General features: G+C 32.8%; 1 protein-coding gene across 2 annotated transcripts in view; it reads left to right on the forward strand.

Annotated features, from left to right (window-relative positions):
- Positions 1 to 12,527, forward strand: part of LOC125063238 (serine/arginine repetitive matrix protein 1-like) — a 66,879-nt gene that overhangs the window by 44,276 nt on the left and 10,076 nt on the right. The gene's annotated exons all lie outside the window — the stretch shown is intronic.

Below are 12,527 nucleotides of genomic sequence, written 5' to 3' on the forward strand. Positions count from 1 at the left end.
GGGCTAAAATTTATTGAATTATTTTTATTTGTTTGTTGCACAGTGTCCACGTAAAAAAATATATTTCGAAAACTATTTTTTAAGCAATTTTTATCTAAATACTTCTGTAAGTAGTTAGTTTTCACTATTTATTGCATCTTTAGAATAAAAGAACATACTTATTAGGACTCAAAATACCATATAACATATACACATTTTTAACGTATAAAATAGTTTAGATATAACGTATAATATAATAGCGAAGGAAAACATCGTGAGGAAACTCATGTCTCCATAAATCGAGGATATATGTCAGCCACAGAATAACACTCACTTGTCTATGAAAGAATATCAAATAAACAGATGCAATCTGAGACCAAAACAGTAGCTTCATTAGATTTTAACTCATACAAAGTAATCATAGCGGCAACGGAATATGTAGATATAACATATTCTTATCAATTAAACACCAGTTGCTGAGCAATGTTGGCCTAGTGGCTTCGGTGTGCGACTCTCATCTCTGTCGTAGGTTCGATCCCCGGCTGTGCATCAATGGACTTTCTATGTGCGTATTTAACATTCGCTCGAACGGTGAGGGAAAACATCGTGAGGAAACCGGCTTATTAGATTTAGAAATGATCATGAAAAAGATATAGAAATCCAACTAATGATAACGTTTTTTAAATATTCTTATCAATAAAACATCGAGTGCACTCGACACATTAAACATCTCACGCTTAATTGCTTCATTACGGTATGGATGACTTATTTAACATATGATTTCATTTGATTTGAATTAATAAAATGCATCTTAGTGTCAACACTTTTATGCCATCAAACACACCTCAAGTCTCGCAATACCAATCAGCTAATTTATTCAGCCCCTTAAGTGATCTTCGGTCTTAAGTTATTACGTAATTGGCTAACTTAATTTCTAGAGACCATACTCACACATAAACTTTCTTTCATGCCTAGTAATCACGAGGTAGGTAAGCTGCATTAATGGATTTGCGCAATAAATAATTATTTATGCAATGAAGAAAAATATTGTGAGAACGGAAAGTTTACTAGCCAAACTTGCGAAAAAATTGCCTCCAGTTCTGCTTTAGTTTTAATACAAAATCTCTATACCTTCAAAGACTTAATTTGGGTAGAGTATGCCCAGATTTAGAGGGCTTCATCGCCTTTGAAATAAAATTGCATCCAATTTTAGGGTATTTTCATTATATGTGCACTTTACTTCATTTTTTTCACCTTTGTGTTTAGGTTTTCTTCCTAGTTATGCATCTCAGATTTAGAAACATTTAAAAGAGAGAAATAATTAGTATCTATGTCATAATTTAAATGAACATAAATATATATTTTTATATGTATTTTATTCGTGGAGTAATTGTCTGACAAAAATTTATAATAATTATTATCTCACAATCATATACATTACTTTCCTATTTAAATGTTTTTATTCCAAAGACAATACCTGAGATTGTGCTACTTTAATAAAAAGAGGGAAGAACAGAACCTTTATTTTCTTCAACAAAGCTTTCTTGCGGGAAGCCTTCAAGTAACGAAATTGTTCAAAGACAATAGACCTAGGTTACATAAGGTTTCATTAATCTGTGCATCTTTTATTTATTTACTTAGGAAAGGAAATATTGGAACTAAAATATAATTTATCTATTTATTTATAAAAACACTCCTGTCTTAACAGGTGACCCGAAATAAAATTTTAATCACAGTATCTTACCTTCAATCGCTTAAGGCTTTTATAAGATTTTATATATATTTTTTATATATTTTATATTTTCAGGAGTCACAGCGAACTGTTTTTAATTATTACTTTTTAACTGCAGTCGAAATAACAACTACTAAAATATAAGTTTAACAGGATTAGTGTAGGGTTACAATTATGAAAACATTTATTTAAAATTGTTTTATTAAAGAAACTGAAATTTTTACTATTGTTTATTTAAAAATCTGACATATTTACTATTGTTTATTTAAAAACCTACATTGTTACTGTTGTTTATTTAAAATACTGAATTTTCCACTATTTTTTATTAAAAAATGTTACAGTATTACTGTTCATAAATTATCGGAGTCATTTAGATATGAATAGATTTATAAAGCCACTAACACGCAGCAGATCTTTTGTAATAACATGAAAAGAAAATATTCTTTTTAGTGTCTCACGTTCATAGTCTCATTGATCGTAAAGGCTTTTGTGTATTTGTTTTACACACACAACGCCATACATAAACGATTTATAATTATTGCTTTTTTATACATAGAAGGAGAATAGTGGATTCACAACGCTTCGACGTTGTAAGTGTGCTATTGACATTTGCTTGAATTGTGAAAGTACTTCTTGAACATCTGTGTATCTTACACCAAATAATCAACGTGTGTCTGGCTGATCATTAAACAACGGAAAGTTGTGTACCTGCGCCACGTGTTGCGCAATAACCGCTACCATCTTCAAATACATTATAAATGGGTAAAATCCAGGGTAAACGGCGTGTTGGTAGAAGGAAAAATTCATAGCTTCGGAACGTTAGGGGTATTGCGATGAGCATCAAGCGCCAGAACTTTTCCCCAGTCAAAGTAAGATTATTTATTTATATAGGTAACGCAATGTACACTTATGAACGTCAAAAAAACATTTACTGCCAGTTCTCAAATCAAGGGCGTAGAACGGAAGAGAACTGGCAATAAACTCTCCGCCATTCTTTTTAATCGCCAAGTTTTTTTTGTTTTACACAAGTTTGTAAGGAACTGCAACCATTACACCATGTTCCACATGACATCTTAATGAATAAATAATAATAAAATAAATTAAAAACAGAGATTTGTCCTCTATCAGCAGGAGGCATGGTGAAATAGGAGCACGCACTTATATTCTCGTGGGCTCATCTGACGCTGACCAAGCTCCAGTAATGGAGAGCCACCAGAAGAAGAAGTCAGACTGATCACCGCGTTAAGAACACATCTAAAATCTTTGGGTTATTATAAACAATAATATTAGTGTACACTATATGATGAATCCCTTTTGTAACGAGCTGGTGAAATCAACTTATACGCTGTATAGAGGAAGGCGGAGCGGAATCTTATTTTCAACGCCTCATGAATATTTGAAATCACGTTTGGTTACCTTTTGTGCCTATATTCTATTATGAGCCTGTATTATAAGGCAAAACTTTTGTTGGTTTCTGTCTGTGGAAGTTTTTGTTTCGTTATTTATTTTATTTATTAACACTTCGTTGTAGTAATACAGAAACATGGTACAAATAAAAAATATATATTAAAAGGAGGGCAGGAATGGGAAAAGGGGAAAAAAATATTGTTATCTAAAATTATTGTTGTTATGTGTGTGTGGTTTTGTTAGTAATAAATGTTATGTCTATGTAAACAGTGAAAAGGACAATAATAATAAAAAACACAAGAATAATTTATGCATCGGTTTGGAAGATTTCTTGGCGACCAAGCCGGATGTGATTAAATCTACGCATTTATTATATAAAAACAATACAAGAAAACCAAGCTATATAAAATAAATAATACAAAAAACAAGTTACAAGTTACAGTTAAAGAGAGACCAAGACTTTCCCTACCTGTGAGAACAGCCACGAGAATAAAGTAATTCTCATATAAAAATGTAAATCACCTGGTAATCCGAATAAAGATTTTCATAAGAATTTCTTTAGTATTCTTTAGGTATCAAGACCAGATAGGGTTGTGTAAGACGATTTTTCGATTGTTAGAGATATCTACAATGACTTCGCTTAATACAATATTGGAAACTTTTATTTAGATTATATTTTCGTTTACAGAAATCCTTTTTCTTTCTTATTTTATTCATCAAGATCTTTTGTCAATATGTTAAATATACTATATATTTATTTTGCCGCGCACCACCACTATGTGGAACCAGCTGGCCACTGAAGTATTTCCGAACCAATTCGACTTAGGGTCCTTCAAGAAAAGATTAGCGAGTACCAATTCTTAAAAGGCCGGCAATGCACTCGCGAGCCCTCTGGCATTGAGTGTCCGTCCGTTGGTTTCAGAACTGGCAGTAAATGTAAAATTAGAAGCATTTAATATTTATTTCTTTTTTGACGTTCTTAGTGTACATTATTTTTTTTTTTTTTTTTAAAGACAATTCACACCAATTGACCTAGCCCATGATAGATAGACATATAAATACATATTTAAACACCCAAGACCTAAGCACAACACCAAATGCTCATCACATCGATGTTCGTCTCAGCCGGGGATCGAACCCGGGACCCATGGATTCGCAGTCAGGGGTACTAACCACTAGACCAATGAGTCGTCAAACATTGTTATCATAGACATTGTGTTATCTATATGCATAACTGATTTTTATTTTATTTTAATTTTAAAGCTCCAAGTCTCTTAAGTACTAGACATAGCAGCCCTATCCATAAGAAGACTGGAAGATCTGAATTTTTCCTCACTCTATTAGCATTTGTATGAAATCGACCCAACGGTAACGGTTTATCGAAAGAACGTCTTGTAAAAACTATTTTATTAAAATAAACCGACTTTTGTTAAGATACACGTTTCATTTGCCAACGTTATATGTTTGTAGTAAAGTTGTTGTTAGTTGGATAACTAACATATTGTATTTCATATAACATATTGAGTCGAAATATTATACTGTGATGAAAAATTACTCGCTGGACATTTTCAGCAACTTCTTTTGCAGATTATTATTTTCTTTACACCTACATAATTATGGACCAGTGCAGATAGCCTTCAAAATAAATAAAAAGTGAAAAAAATTACAGTAGGATGAAACCCATTAGAAAGGCAGGGGAATATGATCAAAATGAAAGGAAAAATAAATTACGGTCGATCTGAGGTCGGGAAGGGGTAGGGGGGGGAGGTTTAAGGGTAAAAAACGGTTTATCTCGATTTCCGGCAAAACTACAAGTCCTATCGAAGAAAGTTAAATGGCAAAGTTGTAGGTAATAAAAAGATCTAAAACTTTTGGATTTACACATTTTTCACATAACCTCAAAATTGGTGTGAAAAATTCAAAAAACCAAGTTTTTGGTTTTTTATTTTTATCTTTTACAAAAATTAATTTTTTTAAACGAAATTTGGTGAAAACTTACCTTATTATGTCCCAAATATACTGTAATTTATTTAATTAAAAATATTTATTTGTTCGCCTTATTTTGAATTAATATCGAAAAAACACCCTAATTTTCAATCGAAAATTCTGACGTCAAAATTTCAGCTTTTTTCAAAGGGTTGGTGTGCTTTCAGTTCGTTGAAATCTCTACTTTCCTATGGTAAAAAAAAATATATATATTACCATAGTAAATCTTCTCAGAAAACGCAAAAAATCGTATGCAGTAACGCCCAGACCTGTCATCCCCTTCCTTACTTCTCTATGAAATACGAAAATTTTAGCCCATCTAAAGGCTAAACTTTTTTTTAGGTCACTCAGGTATATATAAGTTATCTTAAAATAGTAATAAATAGGCATCTGATTATAATTTAAAGAAGATTCATAGAGAAGTAGGGAAGGGTATGACGGGTCTGGGCGTTACTGCATACGATGTTTTGCATTTTCTGAGAAGATTTTCTATGGTAATATATATATATTTTTTTACCATAGGAAAGTAGAGATTTCAATGAACTGAAAGCACACCAACTTTTTGGAAAAAGCTGAAATTTTGACGTCAGAATTATCGATTGAAAATTAGGGTGTTTTTTCGATATTAAATCAAAATAAGGTGAAAAAAAAAATATTTTTAATCAAATAAATTACAGTATATTTGGGACATAATAAGGTAAGTTTTCACCAAATTTTGTTTAAAAAAATAAATTTTTGTAAAAGATAAAAATAAAAAACCAAAAACTTGGTTTTTTGAATTTTTCACACCAATTTTGAGGTTATGTGAAAAATGTATAAATACAAAAGTTTTAGATCTTTTTATTACCTACAACTTTGCCATTTAACTTTCTTCGATAGGACTTTTAGTTTTGCCGGAAATCGAGGTAAACCGTTTTTTACCCTTAAAACTCCCCCCCCTCCCCTTCCCGACCTCAGATCGACCGTAATTTATTTTTCCTTTCATTTTGATCATATTCCCCTGCTTTTCTAATGGGTTTCATCCTACTGTAATTTTTTTTGGTTTCAAAAATTATCGGCACTGGTCTAACAGTGTATATTCGCGGATGCTATGACCCTTGCGACTTCTTCAATATAAAGAGTCGTCGTGAGTAGTGAGGAAGTTTCATGGATCTGGTTAGCGTAGCGCCATCTTCTCTTGATATTTCCACACATGTATATCTTTTCTTTAACATTTTCATAAGTATCTGATTGTCCTCGTTTTAACATGTATGATGTTTGAGAGCAATAAATAGTATATTGAGCTATTGGGAAACCCCGCAATACTGATTACTATATCACTATACTTCGACTGAATCACTGCGCGTCTGCGCCTGTTGTATTGGTATATCCATCTTTACTTTACTTGTTAATATTAGGTAATATTAACAAGTAAAGTAAAGATAATATTTTATAAAATAGAATATAAACGAAACAGTCTACTCGATAAAACTCATGCTAGGAGCTTTCGTATTGTGCTTCAATAAGTTTTTTTGGTTATTTAAACTTTCTATCAAACATACAATGTTACGTCAATATTTAATGTTCAGAGTATCGTGTTCTCTAACATGTGATTAAAATGATGTCATATACGATTATGCTTTAAATTGTACATATATGTAATTATATGCTATTAGTTGCCTGTACGGGCTTTGATCGGCTATACATTTGCCCTTGCTCTTATTAATAAAAATAACTAAAGCACTGCTTAAAATAATTTATCTTTCTTTGACATAGAAAATGTCAGAAAGAGATGAAAAAGTATTTTAGTTAAATTAGTAATTTACTGTTATTGAATAAAGGGGTAATTTTTTAATATTCATAGTATTATTAGAGTATGTAGCAATAATAGCATTGTAATGGTCAAATTATCTTAGAAATCGGCCCATAAAAATCTTTATAATTATTGGCAGTGTAGTTTACAACGAAAAATCATCACTTATCACCCTCATTATGTGATGATGAAAGGGGCAGTCCGGGCAGAATACGAAGTTCCACCCATATCACCTCGACGTCCGTCATGTCACCACTGAGCGTTTTTCAAGGCAGTTTTGCCGCGCACCACCACCACCACCTGCCCATGAAGTATTTGCGACTTAGGGACCTTCAAAAAAAGAGCCTACCTATTCTTAAAGCAACGCACGCAATTAGTGGCGGTATCACTTAACATCAAGTGAGCCTCATCATCGGTTGCCCCTACTTCTATAAATAAAAAGAATCTTAACAATCACATAAAACTTTATTAGTGACCAATCTATATTGAATTTATGTTTGGGCGTTTCCATTATAATAATTTTCAGATAAAATGGTAATTTAAGTAGTCAGTCTCGCCTTCAAAGACACATAATTGTCTATTATATTAGTAAGTCGACGACGTGTGTAAAGGCCGATTTACATTATCTTAGTGTTTAGGAGAGTGCTTTAGGATAGCACTTTAGTTGAAACATGTAAACGCTACTTGCTTTAGTACGGTTCTACTTGACTTTCAAGTTGAATCAAAATAGAATCGCTTTTTATTTTTGTTTCAAGTGATACCCCTCCCGCGCCCGCGCACCTCCCGAGATCTTCCCTCGTTGTGTGTAAACACGTAGGTACTTAATTTAGTAAAATCTTTAGGAGAGTGCATAAGTGCCGTGAAACGCGTGCGTGTTTTTTGATTTTTAAAGATGGCTAAATGGTCGGAAGATACAACTATCAAGTTTGTGTCTGAATATGTTGTTCACGAATGTTTGTGGAACATTAAAAACAATTTATACAAAAACAAACAGGCTAGGCATTCGGCATACACTGCCTTAAAAGAAGCTATTTTGTTTATTATTTATATTTATATTTATTTCGAATAAAATCTCGTCTTCTATTTGTTCCATAACTACAGTTAGTATTTTGCGTAGAATAGAGCGTATTTGCGCGTTCATTGTGGCGCTGTAATGATACTCTACTGGAAGAAATGTAAACGTTCACTCGCAACGCACTAAAGCACTAAAGAGTGCCTTTCAAGTTGTACTAAAGCACTCTCCTAAACACTAAGATAATGTAAATCGGCCTTCAGACACAGGAGGCTGATCACCTACATCCTATTAGATTGAGAAATGATCGTGTAACAGATACACCTGAGGCCTGATATTTCTATCAACTTTTGTGAAGTGGGAAGAAGTAAATACGTAGAAAAGAGAATAACTTTTCCATGTTTATATCCTAGATGAAAATAAAATAAAAATATTGGTTGTTTGTAAAGTAGGTTTACGATCGAGATGTTTACGTGATAACGTCTTATTTGTGATATAAGTTTTTGGGAAGTAAGGAATTAATGAAGATAACAATTTTTTCAAATTTTAAATTACATCTATCGTTTTATTCACACTTTTGATGATAAATTTCGGGTGTAAAATGACAAGTTTACTTATTCGACTATGATATACATTTTTCTTCATACATTCACGGAATGACTGGCAGCGCTCGAGATGAGACGGGAGATCGGTCCGTCTCTCTCTCGTTATACCTGCGATCGCGCTCGTGAGGTTTTGGTGTGACACAAGTTTCTGAACATGTCACCCGACTAAAACGATTTTAAAGACGTTATCACGTCAAAAAATTTAATCACTTTTGACTAGAAAGTAATAATTCCAAGGAATTTGACATTTTTAAAAGCATTACGTTAGTAACGAAAGATCAAAAACAAACGATTAGTTTTAACGAATCTTTTCTTATAAATTGTGTTATTACGTTACGTGATACAAATACTTTAAAATATGCCAAAATTTGTTTGAACTATTACGTTACCTATATAATATTGATTATATATAAGTTGCCTTGGCTATAAGGCAAAAAGAAACACCTAACATCCTGAATAAGGTTTTTCAGTGCGTTATGCTTTCTTAAACCAGTCATTAACTAATCATCATAACCACATTTACCATGGAGAGTGTTCAGAGGTTGTTGTTGTTGTCAGGAGTTGTACGGACTAATACCTGCAGCTTAGTTTCATCATCGGTCGTCATGGCAGAATACAAAATACCATATGTATCACCTCGACGTCCGTCCACAACTGAGCGTTTCTTAAGGCAGTTTTTGCCGCGCACCACCACTATGTGGAACCAGCAACCCACTGAAGTATTTCCAAACCAATTCAACTTAGAGTCCTTCAAGAAAAGAGCGTACCAATTCTTAAAAGGCCGGCAACGCACTTGCCTTCTGGCAATGTGAGTGTCCGTGTAAACAAATCGGGCATTAAATTACCATAAGAGTGTGAAGACTTTAAAAGACTCTCAGTATTGTAGTCGCACATCACATAAAATTTTCGAGGAAATAAGCTATTTAAAATTTACCTGAAGTAATGTTCATTCAAAATGAAGTTTCAAGCTGAGTAAATGTTGGTCTGGAGTTAATTAACTTAGACTCAGTCCCTGGAGATGCGATATTTGCGCACGACCCCGTTATCTAAATACGGTTTATAAGTACATTTCGCAGTTTTGGCGTAGACCTAAAGATCCTTTAGTGACCAATTAGGAGGCGGAACACGGTTCTTGATTTAAAAAGTTTAAAACATATATATATATATATAAGTGTGTACAATATAAAATTATAAAAATATATTTTAGTTATTATATTTTATGGTTAGTTATTGTTTTCAATAAGATAATCACAAAATCTCAGCAGCGGTTGTCAGATCTCGTATATTGGTTTGACGGATGACACTTGACATTGCCATTTGACACATAATAAAGTCCATTTATTTCTAATCTTGTAAATTGGTACCGATGATCGGAACCCTTTCACGGGTAAAGGCCTGCTCCAGCTTTTTCCAAATATCTCTCCATGTCTTTCTTTCTCCATTCGTTTCTTCTTCCCCTTGGTCCTTTCCATGTAGATGTCTTTAAAGTCCAGTTATATAAACAAATATGAAAAACGAACCAGTAGAAAAACTATAAATTTCTCTTAAAATATATGTTAATCAGATAAATGCCAAAAGTATAAAAATATCTATGTGATTCCGTTCTAACAAACTCGTAGCTAATAAAACCGCAACAAAACCTTCGGATGTGTAAATTTTCCGCACAATTCGTCCCACAAAAGGTCCTGAGTTGTACAATGTGTCCCCAAAGTTAGCGGGACAATGGACAAGGAAACGCTCTAGCTTTTATTACATGGGATATTGCAAATCACACAGCTTTTATTTAAATGCGTTATATTAAATTGTGGTTATATTTCCTTTAATAATATAATAAATAGTACAATGTCTTGGGTGATTATTACATATATAGAAGAGTGACGGTGTTGCCAGTTCTTCTCGTCCGTTCTATGCCCTTGAATTGAGAACTGATGATGTGAATCTAGAAGCATTTTTTGAAGTTATACTTCTTTAGGCGCATTATGAAAAATTAATGAGAGTGAAATTATACGATGTGCGCGCACCGTGACACAAAATTAACAGAATGAAGTTGCCCACGGAAGAACAACTAATTTAAAAACAACTTTAATTCGAATAATAATAAAATTTATGTTACACTTAATGTAAGAGAATAATAATAAATATTTATTTATTTGATTATTTTTCAAATGTAAACTGAACTTTATTGACTACAATGACTCCTTTTCCAGTCTTTGATAATATAATTGTAATTAATTATTTGCTTTCAATCAAAAACTATTTTTAATAATGCCAAAGAAGTATAACTTCTTACGCGCGTACATAAGTACACGCACCCTTTTTTTATAGATATATATATACGTTGTTATACCTATATGAAATACCTTTTTAACGGATCTCAAGACTCTATTTAAAATATTGTACAATAAATACATACGGATTATTGTAATGGTGAAAGAATTTTTGAAATCGATTTGGTTGTTATATATAATTCTAACTCTTTATAATATGAAATAAAATAAATCAGTGGAGCTACAAGTTTTTAGGTCTGAGCCTCATTTCTATATCAGATGATGATTTGTCATTCAAATAGGCAAATAGGTGTGGCTGACACATGCCGTCAACTTTTTCGGTCTAAGGCAAGCCGGTTTCCTCACAATGTCTTTCTTCAACGTTCGAGCGAATGTCAAATGCGCACATAAACAGTCCATTCATGTCCAGTCCATTGAAACAACGCCCTCAGGGATGAGAGTCGCACGCTGAAACCACTAGGCCAACACTTTATAATATCTAATATATAAAATTCTCGTGTTCGTTCCCATAGTCGCCCGAAACGGCGCGACCGATTCTTATGAAATTTTTATGCAAATTCAGTAAGTCTGAGAATCGGACAACATCTATTTTTCATCCCAAAAAAATGTTTCCTAGAAATATTATACATGGCAAAGCAACGTTTGCTTTCTTTGCTACTGAGGCGCAAACTAGCTGCTGTGGTCTCTGGCAGAATGACCAGCGCTGTGGAACTTTCTGCTCCTCAGCATAATGCTGAGCCAGGGCCAATTACAACCACAGTACACACTCATTGCACACTTGAAGCGAACCGAATGGGAAAAGGGAATTTTTAATTTTAATTGTTTTTGATCTCTTATTTAATTTTTTCTTTGAGTACCTATTGTTATTTTGTGTGTTTATGTGTGTGTGTTTTCGTATGTAATAAATGTTAAATGTGTTAAATGTGTGTTTGCCGGGTCAGCTAGTATTAGTATAGATTTATATAACTCTTCTCTGAGTCTGAGTCAGTCAGAGTCTCTTAAAGGCTGCCAATATCTTGCTGACGATTCATGGTAAGCATCCAAAACTTACTACTAGTCATTAATGTAATTATTTGTAGTTAAAACTTTATTTAGCTAACACTCTTGTTAAGACAATTTCAGCGTTAAAAGCATCGCTTAAAACATTTTTAGGCAGCCATGGTATAGCCATATTAGAGGAATGCTCGGTTTAACGACAATTGTCCAGTAAAACGTCGCGTTGTTGCCGACGTTAACATTTATGAAATATTTAACCTATAGGTACAGTGTACACTCTTTATAACGAATTTCAAGGGACCGAGAACTTTTATTTTAATGTATGTGGTTTGTCTTAAACCAAACGAATATAACTCATTTTTACGTTGTACAGAGCATTTCTTTATATAGACACACGTTATAAAGACTTTACACTGTACTTAGTACTTACAAATCATTTGAATAACATTTCTTTATATTATAAAACCCTTAATACTGTAATAAGTGTTATTGGCAACTTTTGTTAATCCTTTTTAGAAAATTAGGTTAGTTTTAAATTACCTGTAGGCTAGAATGTTACAAGTCTTTGTGCAGAGACAAATTATAATAAATATATATATTATATAGGTATTACATTATTATACATATTAAGTTAAGATTCACACTTTTTAATATAAATATATTGCTGGAGTCGAGTGCGATTCGTCTTCTTGACACCACATGTCTAGTTAGAAGATTGAAAAGGACAATA

The sequence above is a fragment of the Pieris napi genome, chromosome 3, assembly GCF_905475465.1.
Source record: "Pieris napi chromosome 3, ilPieNapi1.2, whole genome shotgun sequence".
NCBI lineage: Eukaryota > Metazoa > Arthropoda > Insecta > Lepidoptera > Pieridae > Pieris > Pieris napi.